Source organism: Columba livia, chromosome 1 (genome assembly GCF_036013475.1).
Source record: "Columba livia isolate bColLiv1 breed racing homer chromosome 1, bColLiv1.pat.W.v2, whole genome shotgun sequence".
In the NCBI taxonomy this organism is placed as follows: domain Eukaryota; kingdom Metazoa; phylum Chordata; class Aves; order Columbiformes; family Columbidae; genus Columba; species Columba livia.
The window spans coordinates 69,957,308-69,971,336 of record NC_088602.1 but is presented as its reverse complement, the minus strand read 5'-3'; the positions used below and the strand labels follow the sequence as shown (position 1 = coordinate 69,971,336).

At 40.5% G+C, this 14,029-nt stretch overlaps 1 protein-coding gene across 28 annotated transcripts in view; it reads left to right on the top strand.

Moving 5' to 3' along the window:
- BBX (BBX high mobility group box domain containing) overlaps positions 1-14,029 on the top strand; it is a 148,448-nt gene that overhangs the window by 18,204 nt on the left and 116,215 nt on the right. For 7 of the 28 annotated variants that reach the window (XM_065049860.1, XM_065049851.1, XM_065049864.1 and 4 more), the window contains exon 3: positions 2,340-2,428. The exons of 12 other annotated variants lie outside the window; for them this stretch is intronic. The gene's annotated coding sequence lies outside the window, so the exon portion shown is untranslated. Of the gene's footprint in view, positions 1-413; positions 476-2,339; positions 2,429-5,080; positions 5,203-14,029 lie in introns of those variants that run through there. 9 more of the 28 variants (XM_065049863.1, XM_065049852.1, XM_065049869.1 and 6 more) reach the window with 3 other exon arrangements.

Here is a 14,029-nt window from a genome sequence, read left to right as displayed (position 1 = left end):
GAGAATTGGTATCTTTGAGGGTGTTCTGTCTGAGATGTCTCAGAGAAGCCAGTTACTCAGCATGTGCTTAGCAGTGTTTTCCTACTGGCTTACATTGAAATGGGCTACTGGTCAGGATAAAAAATCTGGATATAAAATTCACGTTGGTCTGAATTCAGAGTTGGTGTGAGCTTGTGCAATTGCACCGATGCTGCTGAACTGAATTTGGCTGCGTTAGTCATGGAGATTGTAGCAAAACCAGCTAGGAGCCCTGTGTGTTTAGAATACTGCTGTAACTACATCGGTGATTCTTGACTGGAAGAATGAGACACGCTTGCTCCTTTTTGTTTTTTATTTGTGGGGAAGGGGGTTTGATTCCATCACTGCAGTTAAAGCTTGTTTGATTGGTGTTTGTTTTTTTTTTTGCTTTGTAGAGTTAGTCAAGTGGATCAACTTAGTGAAATAACCCCTCCAACATTCTGTATTTAGATGACAGGCAAGTCTTTTTCTTGAAATGATTTTATATTCAGGAACTTCCAGAAAATTGTATTTTCACAACGAGAAGTATATCTGCTAGTGCTGAACCGAACTAGTATCGCTGCTGAGCGGTTTGCCTTCATGGCAGCTCTAGCCCAGCACAGAGGGAGTTGGTTGGACTGGATGATTCTGGGGTTCTTGTCCAGCTGAAATGATTCTATGAGTGGAAAGGCAGGTGTGTGGCCCCAGCCCAAGTGCTCCAAGTTTGTATAAGGTATGCTGCAGAGGAGTATCCTTTGCAAAGGATCATATATATTAGTCACTGTCTGCAAAACAGATTGTGTCACTCTCCCAGGTACTTCTCCCCCCACGCCCTCAAAAGCAACAGAGGCAGCTAACCATATGTGTGATTCCCCCACCTCCTGACCGAAAAGGAGCTGTGCTGATACCTGGGAGCTGTGCCCCAGGAGGTCTGGTCACTATCATGCTGAGTTTAGTGAGAACTTCACCATTGACTTCAGTTGAAATAAATTCTGACTTGTAAGAAAACCTTCATGACTCTCATTGAGGATTCTTTTTAAGGATCATCTGTACCAGCAGAATTATGCTGGTGATTAGTGTGAATTTTACTATTGCACAAATGCAGGTAAAGGTATGAGTGTGGATGCAGTAACCTTGGAATAAAGGTACAGCATACCACTACAACTTTTTCAGCTATGGAGACCAAAAAAAGCAGTAAAACCCCTTTCACAAGGGTGTGCTTGCATTTCTGTAAGGTGGGGTTTTTTTGCCCTTTGAGGTATGCCAATATAATAACTGGTACAGAAGTGAGGTGCACATACACAGAAAATTCCTTGCTTAACTGTAAACTAGTATCCTGTTGCCATAGTACTTCTTCTGGTTGTGTTCTGGTATAGTTGAAACAAGGCTGTTTTCTAAGGTAGACAAATTCATAGAATAACATATAAATTGTACTCTGATGGGGCTAGAACCAAAGAAGAGTGATCTTGGAGTGAGTTTCTAGTAAAATGTGTCTCAGACACCAAATGAACTTCTTGAAATACACCCTGGGGCATATGCAATGCTGTATCCAATGCAGTTTACGATTTAAGCTCGAATATATTCAGAGGTATGGGTGAAAATGCATTCCAACTCTGCACTTACATTTTAGCAAGCAAATGAAAGGTTAGCACTTCCTTCTAGGATTCCGGCAAAGGGTGAAAATTGTGCTGTCTGGAGCAGGAAAAAACAAAACAAAACACTCCAACAAACAAACAAACCAAAACAACAAAAACACAAAAAAACCCCAACACTGGCTGGTGCTGCAGTTTTTACCATTAATTTGCTCAATGATCTTGCGCAGATTGCTTCCTCTTTCTTTTTATTCTCTCTTTCTCCTTTTACAAACTCGGGGTGGTGGTGGCTTCTTCCTTTGTAAAGTGTCGAGCAACTTCTGGAAGAAAAACTTGGTACTGAGTGGTGGGGAGAAAGCTGAGAAAACTTGGACAGATTTTTTTACTTCTTTATTACCATGTGTTGGCTCTCTTATAGGGTAAAATAGCAGTTGCATTAATTGTGGTGCTGTTATAATACTTGGGAAAAGTTTCACACAGGGGCTCAGTTTCATTTAATGTTTGTGAAGATCTAGAAAAGATGCGTACTGCTTTTTCTAGAGAGATGAACTTCAGGTTGACTTTTAGCCTTTTCATTGTACCAGAGAGTCAAAACAATTCACTTTCTAAACATGTATATAAATGAAGTCTTTAAGAGTGTGTACTGTAGAACACAGATGGTGTTGTCATTTGTATGTGTTGCATGTTTTGTTAAACAGCACATTATTAGGGTATAATAACACTGTGCTCTCCTATTGTGTACTTTTACAGGCATCAACTAACTACATTTTACAAACATTTCAGAACCAGTGTTACCAGCCCCGTTTTGCAGATTGCAGAGTAGACCCAGGGATGTTCAGGTAAGACCAGATGGCTGGTGGCAAAACCAAGTACAGAACTCCTGAACTTCCTGCAAGTTTTTACATCGCTGTTAAATCCATTATATCAGCTACCTCTTTGTTACTGAAACATCTGCCCTGTGTATGTGCATATGTTGCTTTTCCATATTGGTAGGTGAAAAAAATGATAGCGAACTGTCTTCTGTCGATTTCGGGCTTACTGATTAAGTATTTGTGAATTTACCAATCTGTTAGCATCTAAGGTCAGTGCAGAATACTTCTGCTGCATTTAAGAGCTTGTGCTGTGTGATAGAAACATAACCTTGTAGGTCAGAGCTTTTGGACGTGTTGTTTTGTTCTTCCAACCCAGGGTGTCATCTTTACTCTGTGCTGTGTGAATATTGCCGTCCATTCTTCCTACTTCTCTGAATATGACTTTTGCAAGGATGCACGAGCATGTTCTGTTTGTGGTTCAAGGTGTGTGAAGGTGATAGAAACATATTTATGCTTGAGTGTTCAATTGAACTCTATAGCCTGAGCTTCTTGTAGGGATTGGCACAAGTGTTCTGGAAGGAAGTCAGCATTGTGGCACTGTGGGGTTTTGTGGGACACTCTGTAGTTCAGGTCCCAAGTTTAAACTTGTAGTTTCATAGTAGGTCAGTAGCAAAGAAGCCTAATGACTGTCTTTTAAAGCAGATTAGACTGAGAATCCATGGACCTTGTGCTTTTGTTTGTTGGCTACTACTGTTTAGAGCTGTGGACTTCAGTGCCAACCTGGGGTCTTAAGTATGTTCCGCTTTCTTAGTTGTCACGGTCTTGAGCATGCTGGAACTTGATTTCACAGAAGATTCTTAATTTCTTGTTCTCCTTCTGATTTCAAATCCATGTGCTATACTGTGAAATACAGTGATAGAAATCTAAGAAGATAATCAGTAAAAATTGGTAGATCCCAAGGGAGTTATTCCCCATCTTTGCTCCACAGTTCCAGCCAGCACTATCCGGGTTTTTTAACTGCTGATCTTTTGTATAAGGCTGCTAAACTTGCATCTTTTGGACTGAGTTTTTCCTGTGTTGGGTTTATCTTTAAAACAAGGGCCATGCAAGGGTCCTCATCTGAGGGAGCTGTGAAAGAATTACTAGAAAAAATATTTATATTAAAGAAAAAAAAAAACAAACTGAAAAACAACTTCTAAAAAAACCAACAAAACAAAAAATGGGGAAGCAGCCTATAGATCTCAAGGAGCTTGGTCTGAAGAATACTGGTCCTGCTTGCTGTCCAAAGAATTGATTTTTATTTCACAAATACAAAAGTTTTTTGTTGGGTTGGCTTTTAAGAATTGTGCCTCAGTTGTGGAGAGGACAAAGATCTTTATATGCTTGATTATTTTAGGGCCCAGTCCTGCAATGCCTCTGTCACAGCAGTCACCCTGAGCAATTGCAGTTGCAGGATTGAAGCCCTGCATGCAGCTAATCTTACAGGGACCTGATCCTGCTCTGAGACATTTTGGCACGGATCCCTGGGCACGTGCACAGTTCTGAGTAAGCTGTTGTGGCTTGGCATCAATGAAACAATTGGTGAAGATGGATCTGATTGTGGATTCCGGTTTTTGAAGCAGTGAGGTTCCTCTTGGAAATCTGATAAGGCTTGTTACATACAGAACTTTGCAAATTGTGTACACTGAGTGATATTTTTTTTTTTTTTTAGAGGTGCTTCTCAAGAAATAGAGACAATTACATTCAGAAATTTCCTTTTTATTCTCTTTAAAATGTGATGCTAAATGAAAGGAGATCAATAAGAGTATAGATAAAATACAAACAGAAGGAATAGGTGGTCCAATAGTGTGTGGGGTTTTTTTTGTTTCTTTGGGTATTTTTTTTAATACTTCCTTCTCCCAGTTAATACACGACTAAAGCAATAAGTTTATATAACTGCTTGGAATGTTCACTCAACAAAATTTTGCAAAAGTCAAATAATGTTTTTGCAGAAAATACATTCTGAGAAAAAACAAAGAAAATCTTACCCTGACAGCCAAGGAGTAGTGTTTCAGATGGGAACCAGACTGAAACTGTGCTGTGACACTTCCTTGACCTGCACCAGGTGCTTTTGGCTCCTTAGAAAACCCACAACTTTAAGCAAAGTTAATGCTGGTCAGTTTTTGCTGCTGGTGTTCAGAATGCTGTGGACGACAAGGAGAACTGAAAACCATCAGGTACTTTACAGTCTGCTGTTGCTTGGGAGTGCTGTTACTATCAGGTCCAACTCAGTTACACTCACAGAGAAGGGGATTTCCAGTCGGATGTGAGAAGTGTGTTTATGCTGCCACTGATTCTCTCTGAAGACCATCCTGAAGAATAAGGTAGTAGCTTGGCTACCTGGTACTTCAGGTAGACTGCCATGAGCACGTAGACAAGCAGAAAGTTAGCCCAGGGATCTTACCACTGCATTGGTAATACTGCAGAATATGGGACTAGTAGAGAAATAAAATGGGAATAAAAGGATATGGCAGGATATGGTTCACTTGCATCAAAGTGGAATTTCTTGTAGGGTCCTAGTATTTTCCTCTCATGCTGTATGGCATTATTGAGACCTATAGTGGGTGTTGGATCTGATCCATTCTGGTGCTAGAGCATGCTGTTTCTTCTTCTCTCTAGCCAGGGACTGAAGGTGACTCTTAGATGCATGTCTGCAGTTACAGTAAGACTGACTTAACGTCATGGTGCTCCAGAGCAGGGAAAAGGCTGAACCAAATAGCTCATGATGAGGAGATGTCTGTATTCCTAATACCCAGAGCGAGGTAAGAGTACAGTGGTGTCTGGACCATACTTGCGAGGTGTTGGCTGTGTCTGGAGCGGGCAGGGTGCAGTTCTGATCATCCAGATTGAGAATTCTTCTAGAGCTCCCTGCCTGTCTGTCTGGGTTTCCTCACCCAGATGGGTGAGGACAACTGTAAGGAACATTTTGGTGACTTTCAGACAGTCAGGACACAGACACAGCTCAGTTTGGGAGGGATTCGCAGTGCTGGAGCTGAGGTGTGGTCAGAGATTGTCATGAACACATCTGAACTTTGGCTTCTAAATTGTATGGTGACCAGGACTTTAAGAAGGAGATAAGATGGGGTGGTGGGGGGGAAGGAATATGATGGCTATCAGAGACAATCCACTTCTGAAGTTACCAGAGGAGCTTGTGAGATTATAAAACTTTATTCACAAAGACAGAATTTTTGTCCCTCAGGTACACTGCGCCAGCTTGATTAATTGCCTGATGTTTTGCCATTGTTTCAGTCTTCAGCAAAATTGAATTCTGCTTATGCATGAACGAGGACGTTCCTGCTATATTTCCTTTGGATGCGGATCTGTAATTATTGGTTTTGAGTGTATTTATGAACTACTAAGGCCTTTACTAGAGAAGACTTGCTTGTGACATCAGGAAGAGCTATTCCTGTTTTGAGTCTGACAGTTTTTCCTTTACCAGAAGGAGGTTCCCAGGAGTTGAGTTTGCTTACAATTGGCATCAAGTACACAGCACGGTAAATCTCCATTGGGTTCAGTGAAGCAGTTGCAGGATGATTTGGGGGAAGAAACGCTCCCTACCTCTTCTTGCATTTTTGTGCCTCTGTAACAAATCATTTAGCTCCGAGAACAGAAAGGAGCAGGTTCACTGAGGCTGTTGATCAGGTTCATGGAGTCACATAATCCATGCTTCTCTGTGCTTTTTCATTTTTGAGATCTGGAGCAGCAGAGGTTTCGCTTAAATAAAAAGATGACCTCATCTCTTTTCTGTTGTTTGCAGCTGCTGTTGTGTTTTGCACCTCCACAAAGTAGGTGTGACAAGTTACCTGTCCAAGGGTTAGTAGACAACACGTAAGACATGAGGATGGAGATCCATGGATCTTCACCTGCTTTTTACTGTGTTGGAAAAAAGTACTTCCATTCCAGTTGTCTCATTCTTCTTTGGAGAGCTTCACTCATTCATTAAGTCGGCCATGTATGATGGGCTGGAGGGGGATGAAGAAAGAAAAACATTAAATAGGAAGTCAAATTGCAGTTCCAAAGTAATCATATGGAGTCAGATCTTTTGGGAAAACTGGACATGGGTTGTCACTGTATTAAACGTTAGCATATGCGTAATTCCTTATAAGACTGAGATGATTATTTGGTTTCAAGATTGCACCTGACTGCAAGGATTTTCAGCCTAAATTCCTATTATTTCTATGTGGAATCTCTTTCAAATATGTCTCTTTTACTGGTGGTGACAAGTATTTGATCACAGTGTTATTTTAAACTTAGATGCATCAGCTTCCAAAACTTAGGATTCTTGACAGATAGTTAAATATTTAAAACTCCCTCCATGAGATTACTAAATCCAGCAGTTCAACTATATAAACAATGCCAGGAATAATGAGCCAGAAAATACTCAAAATGGCATACCCTCTCCATAAATATTTCTCTCTTATTTTAACATCCACCATGGTGAAACACAAGGAAAGTAACTCCTGAATGTTTATTTGTCCTAACTAACTAGCTTGCTGCTCTAAGAAGCTTTCAGGGAAATCCATGGAGGCCCACAAGGTGGCAGGAGCTAACTGTTCTGTACTGAAGCCATGGTCTGGAGGAAAGTGAAGGTAATAAACTGATTTTGCTAGTTGTATGCATTCGAATCACGAGCAAGTTAGACCAAAATTTAAAAAAAAACCAAAACACCTTGTGTAGGTGTTTCTTTGACGTTTGATTAATTTAATTTGGTCAAATGAACGAGATTCAATCTTCAAGAATCTTTCTTCGAAAGAGGGAGTTCAGTCATTCTTACTTTGCCAACAAAAAGGACCTTCATTTTCAGTCGGTGATGGTAGTTCACTTGTAATGTGCATCATGGCTGTGAAAGGAGAGCAGGGACGAGGCCGTGCAGGAACTTGCTGGCATATGGGGGTCACAGTTTAACAAATGGGCAGTGGGCATCTCTAACTTGCGAACTCACCTTCTTGACGTCGTGGGAATGGCGATCATGAGGTGGGACACAGCAGCGGGGGCTGAGGGACTCTGGGATTAAACAAATTCTCTGCTGCTTCTGCGAGGCCATAGAGGTGGGTTTTTTAGGAACTCTGAAGAATCAAAACAGCATTAAAAGTGTCTGAGTTTGGGGATTATTGGAAGTCATCAGAATAGTTCATCCTAACTAGTAATACTGTGTTGGCTAGTATATAAGGCTGCATTTTTTTTGCCTTTCTGTTCCTAGTGCCCTGATATTTCTTTAGGCTGCTGGAGTTCTTGTTTCACTTTTCCTTGCTTTTGTTTCCACTTGCCTGTTGATGGTCAGCGCTTTCCTGAAACATTCTGTGATCAAGATGTAAAGCACTGCAAAAGATCAAGGGGGTTAATCAAGTGTGTTTCATCGAAGATGTGATTTGAGACCTGTGGTTATATACTTATGCATGCTTAACTTTGCACTTTGAGTTAGAAGTCTCTCATTTTTAAAAATCTCTCTGGCCTGCCTTAGAAGAAATCTGCAGACTTCAGGGTTTTAGTTGGCAGAAGTAGCACTGAACCAAACAGTGGTAAGATGAAATTCTTTGCCCTGATCCAGTGGACTGCAAGTTGTTGGTTTTGAGACTTATGAATGTCTTGATTTGTGTTAAGATATTTTATTTTTAAGTCAGTAAATGTCCTTTTTCATTTTTTGAAAGAAAGGGCAGATCTCTATATTAGCCAGGTATCTTTGGCAATTTGGACAACCTTGTTTATGTGGACAGACAATGCAATTCAGTAGGACTAAGGTGAAATTGAGAATGGGTAGCTTGCTTAACCAGCAGACAGATATTAGGAGTAAAAACAACTCTGACAAAAAATTTGTTTCTCCTGTCCCACTCAGTGTCAGTTGCATGTTATTATGCCATAGGAAAAGAATAAGCATTTATGATGGGGATATCTGGAATAGCCATATGAGGTAAACTGAACGAAAATTCTTCCATGCCTGTATGTTTTCTTTTTCTAGCTGTGGTGAGAGCAACTTAAGAACATTTAAAGTTAGTTCTGTAGTGACTTACAGACCTGTTGCACTAGTGTGCCTCGTCCAGTAAAATACCTACACCTCGTTTTACTGACAGAGTGACAAGAGAAGATGTACAGATGAACCTTTTTAGCAGCTGCCGTAGAGGAGCAGCATATACCATTGACTTGCCAAAATATGGAAGCTTCAGAAGAATTTCTTTTTATATCCCTGTTTGCAGGAATGCATGAAATTTAAGAATATCTTTGTTGTTAGGGCAGAGCTGAATAATTTTAGTGAATGCAGTCAGATGATACTTAAATTTTGATACTGAAAATTTTGTGATTTCCAATGGTTACACCTCTCACTTGCCTGTAATTTGAAAAGAATTTTAGTTCTTACATAAACAACCTAAAATAATTATTACAGAAGGGAATAATTAAGCAAGGATTTAGCATTTGATGAGCACAATACTGAAGTCTGTTACATGTGGTAGTAAAGGCACAGGATTTACACAGTTATGTACCAATAGGATTGAACTGACTATCAGTTAGAATTTAAATTAAGTTACTGTCAGCTCTGAATTAAGCAGTTGGTGTTTATTGAAGCAAACTTAGCCGTATCAGTCATTACCTCTGAAATTTTCAGTCACATGAGCAAGATAGGTGCGTCGTTCCCATTGCAACTCAGTGAGAAGCAGTGGGTCACTTACGTTGACTTGAAATACTCACCCCGCTTCCCCATGTGTACATACGATAAAAGAGATCAGTTTTAAACTTGAAGATGGGAGATCCTGTATTACCAAGGTATCTGTTCACTGGTGTTCTTTAAATGTAGTCCCTGTCTGCTACAAACATGTAAACCTTCATGTGGCTCTCAGAGTTTGCTACCACTGCACGTTCAGGATAAAATAGCAAGGTAAAGTTTGATCCTTAAGTTTATTACAAAAGTCAGTGATCGTGATGATACCAAGGGTAGAAAGAGTAATGCAAGCAACTGGCTTCAATTGGACCACAGAGTCAATACAGAAAAAGGCTCCAGAGTGTCTAGTGACATATGTCTTAGTGGGCAGAGTGGTAGCATTCCAGAGAACAGTGGGGGACACTATGTGTTTCTCAGCAGTGATAAATAAATGATCATGGGAGATTTCTACTTTGTGGTGCACTTAAAATTATGACAGTGAACTGGGAGGCCTGCTAAAGATTACTGAATAGTTTGGCAAATGATGGCGCTTGCTGTATGACTCCAAATTAATCACAATATTACTAGGGGAAATAGAGATGGGAGGTGGAGATGACTGCACAGGACGTGTGCCTTTTCAGTATAAATATTTTCTTCCAGGAAACCCAGGGTCTTCCCTCCATATCTGTCAAACTCTGTCTTTAATGTCTCAACTATTCTGTTGATTTTAGTTAATTCAGGGACAATTGGAGTCATCCCATCCACCAGATCCCCTACTGAGGTGCTGAGTGCTTGCTTTTCTCTATGTCCTTGAAAATGCAGAGCCTCACTGGTCTGTGGTGAATACCCAGCACAGCTAAGGAGTTCAGCCAGACCAGCAGGCAGATATACTGCCTGTTTACCAACAAAGCTATGAGTTTTATGCATCCTTTCCAAGTCTGGCTTGCAGTTGGATTTGATGGATTTTGAGAGTGTAGTATGCAGAGTCTCTTCAAAACAAAACAAAAGTGACAAAAAACCTCAAAAGATTCTTTATTACCAACTTTTTAGAAGCAGCTTGTTAAAATGTAGCATTTTCAAATCCAACCTGTTCATAAAACCTGGCATAATCTCAAACCTTAAGGGCATGCAGGTCTGTGTTGTAGACCACTGAGTTTTGTAGTTACTTGAATATGCATTCAACAAGGTAGAACAAGTATCAGAAGTGGTTTGGCAGTGATAGCATGGAGCTCTGTGCATACTAATTTAACTTGCAATGAGTAGGGGTAAGTTAGTTCATGCAGGGCTGGACTGGGCTGCTGTAGCTGGAGTTTCTTAGACTTGCTTAGTTGGTTTAAATCAGGTTTCCGTGTCCAGCAGCACAGGGCTGCTGAAAGCATCTGGAGTCTTTGGGGCCAGTTGTTGAGGGTTGGTGCCATAAACGATGAGGGCATGTCCTAGGCATCCCTTCAAGATGCAAAATCTGGTTACACTGCAACAACAGCTCTTCCTACACCATCAAGCTGCAGATCCTGTTTATAGATTTCTTTTATGGCACTGGATATTGAAAACAGTGCTTTCTCTTGGGAAATTATTATTCAATTAACTTGGTATTTATTTTTATATTAAGTTTTGTTTTTGTTGAAAGTGAAAACTGGTTGAGGATAAGATTTGCTTATTAGAGGGCTTGTTGTTGGGTTTATAGGAGTGGGTGAATGGGGGAGGATGAGCGTATTGCCTTCGGTACTTAGGGCAGAATTTTTGCCCTGCTTTTCTGCCTTTCCTTAAAGAAGCTGTAACTGAAAACGAGTCCTTGAGAATGTATGCGAAATACAGACATAAGTCAACACTAAGGCCAAGTTACCTGTGTTTATCTGAAGTATGCAGTGTGTAACTGTCAGTTTAGTATCTATTTAGTACCCATTGCTTAAATAGATCAAACTGGTCCTTTAGTGACTTCAAGGAAGTTAGGTATGTCCAAATTAAAAGAAACTGTAAATGTGATGACTGACTAATTAGTGCTTTGATTTTTGGGCCAAGCCATGTGCTCTTATACCATCTTAATCCTTCAAGGTCATATTTAACATTTTACCTCATCCTCCCTCTGCTCTCTTATAGAAAAAATAAAACTGAAAAAAAGTACAGCATCTAGTGTGCTGTAGAATTAAATAAGTGTCTGTTGACAGGGAATTATTATGTCTGTGTGGTTTGTGTGGTGCATTGGTCTACAAGTGATGCAGTTAAGTTTGCAACCCACATCTACACCCAGGTCAGAAGGTCAAGTTGTAGTAGTGGAATCGCTTTGACAAAAACATGAACGTTGGAGAAGATGTTGAACTTCTCCAGGCTGCTTGTTACAGCTGTCTCTTTCTCCTAGAGGAGTGCAATGGCCCTTTCTTGGGTCTCTTCAGCACCAAAGCTACCATTGGCTTTCGCTCCCCTTCCTTCTGGGCTGTCCCAGGCAGAGTCCCAAAGAGCAGCAGTGGTGGTCGGCCAGGTGAGAGACACAGGGATGCAGCTGATGACCTCTCTGAAGTTTAACAGCATCAGCTGGGAGTTTTACTGTTTCCCATGAGCCGTTGTGCCTTTCTGTGGCAGTGTAAAATGCATTGGTAACAAAAGTAACAGTGGGTCAGCTCTTCAGTCACCGCATTTCACAGTGTGAGGTTTTTTTGTTATTTGTTATATAGCTGTTATTGTTAACCTGTGTTTATAACTTAAAGAGTACAGGACAGATGCTGAACTAGGAGAATTTGTGTCACCGGCAAGCCAGCGTTGTACCCTAACAGCTAGAGTCTTGCTCTTCTGCATAGACGCTGGCACCTGTGTTCCCTGCATTCATGCTGGAGTTGCAGGAAGAGACCCACCTTGCTCTGTGGTGTCCCACAGATTTGTTTTAGACCTGAATGCAAGAAACTTGAATGATTTTCCTTGATGAAGAGGTTTGCTGTATTTATATATGCATCCATCAATGCTTTACATAGTGCGTTGACTTTTGGTGGCTGAACCAAGAATGTGAAGTGTTTAGGTTTTGGAGGGGGAGAAGTTGCATGTTTGATATAAAATGTCAGTTTTGAATGTTGATAATCTGGTTTGTGTTCTCTTATAGTAAAGTGAAGTGTTGCATAATTGAAACTTTTTTTAGATTTAGAGTCCCACAGAAACACTGGGGAGTAAACCACAGACCAGAGAAGAAAAAAGCTTTTTTTTTAAAATTGAATGAGAAAAATTACTCATTTTGGTTTAGATAGTATGCTGACGAAACACAGAGAAACTATTAGTTAGAGAAGACCATGTGATAGCCACTGATTCACATGTCCAGCTTTGGAGTCAGGTCTTCAGATAAGAGTGGACTTAATCACTAGAGATGTTGCAGCAAGCATTTTACCCTGATGTATGAAATCTTAAGCAGCACTTATTAGTGGAAATGAAATGATAGTGTTTTTGGTTTTTTTTTGTAGTGGTTGTTGTTGTTGTTGTTGAAGTGAGCTTGCAAGTATCCAAAGCTAATTAATGGGTTTGCAGAAGCACCTTGAGTTCAATTTGTTTGCAGTCATTCAGAGGAGGCAGCTGTTGGTAAAACAAAAGAACAGCTAAAGATTGGATGATGTCTTATAAATCCACAGGGGTGGCTGAAAATTTCACTTTATTTGCTGGATTTACATGTTGGGTACTGTATTTACAGAGCATTTCCTTACTGGCATAACCCCCCCGCCATGTGTTTCTAGAGGGGAATCCTCTGTCCTTGCTCACAGCTGCGATGGCCTTGGCTGGGGCCAGCCATCCTCCCCACAGCTCTGCTTCCCAGGCACTGCTCTCTTTTCCAGAAAGCACATGTGCAGAGGAAAATATATCCTGCGTGTACCAAGAAGGGATGGCAGCTCACCTGCAGTGACCTGACCTCTCCTCCGTGCTCACTCCTTCTTTCGCGTAGTGCTGCCACAGGGACTCACCTCTGGCTCTGGCTGGCACAGCTGCCAGCTGTCCACAGATGTGGACAAAACATGTTTCTCTAATTCACTTGCCAGTTTTTTAAATCTTGCCCGCTTTGTTCCCCAACTTCTTCATGTGCCTACAGAAGTCCGTCAGGTTTTTGGCCCTTAAAACAGATCATAGATTACAGCCCAGAACAAAGCTAAGCTTTGGGATTTTGGCAAATGTGATACCAGTGGGACACAGGTCCAAAAACGTGAGCCTCTAGTTCTGGTGCTGAAATCTTACATGGCACTCTATTACTATCTTAATAATTAATATTGAAATAAGTGCCGAACGTGGGTTTTCTGTTGTGCAAGCTAATATTCTAACAAGATGAAAATCACAAGTGTATCCTGAATGTAGAATTCAGGCTACTGTAGAGGTTTTCCAGCATTAAACATTTATTTTCATATGTATCGAGATTTGAATTCAATGAAGTACTTAGTGAATGAGATGTGAAGCTGGAGGAAGTTTTTTTTCCTGAAAGTGACAATATTTGGCCCAAACCCTAAAGGATTCTGTGAAAACAATTACATGTACTCTAAAGGAAATCATTCAAATAAATAGTTGTGTGTAGTGGCTGTTTCTAATTGGGCTTGATATTTTATCACAGTTAGTTTTCTATTTAGGAGGGAGGATAGGAACCATCAAACTTGACGCAAATTAGCAGAGTGAGATAGTTTTCTTTGCAACTGCTCTTTGAAGGTTTGCATCAGAATGTTGCAACACTACATCTAGGAAGAAAACTGGTGGGTTGTTTTAAAAGACCAGAAGTCTATGTATTTCCAATAAATTGTTTGTGATAGGAGAACTAGAAAATAGAGGAAATTATACTGAAGCAGTTTTCTTTTTAAAACTCTGTTTTGCATTTTGATCTCATGAAGACCAGCTCTCATTATTCTTAAAGCAAAAACTAGACAGAACTCTCCTAATTCTGATATCAGAAATATGGTGGGGTTTTTGTGCTACCGGTAATAGGTGATCTTACATTCTGAAAAGTAAAC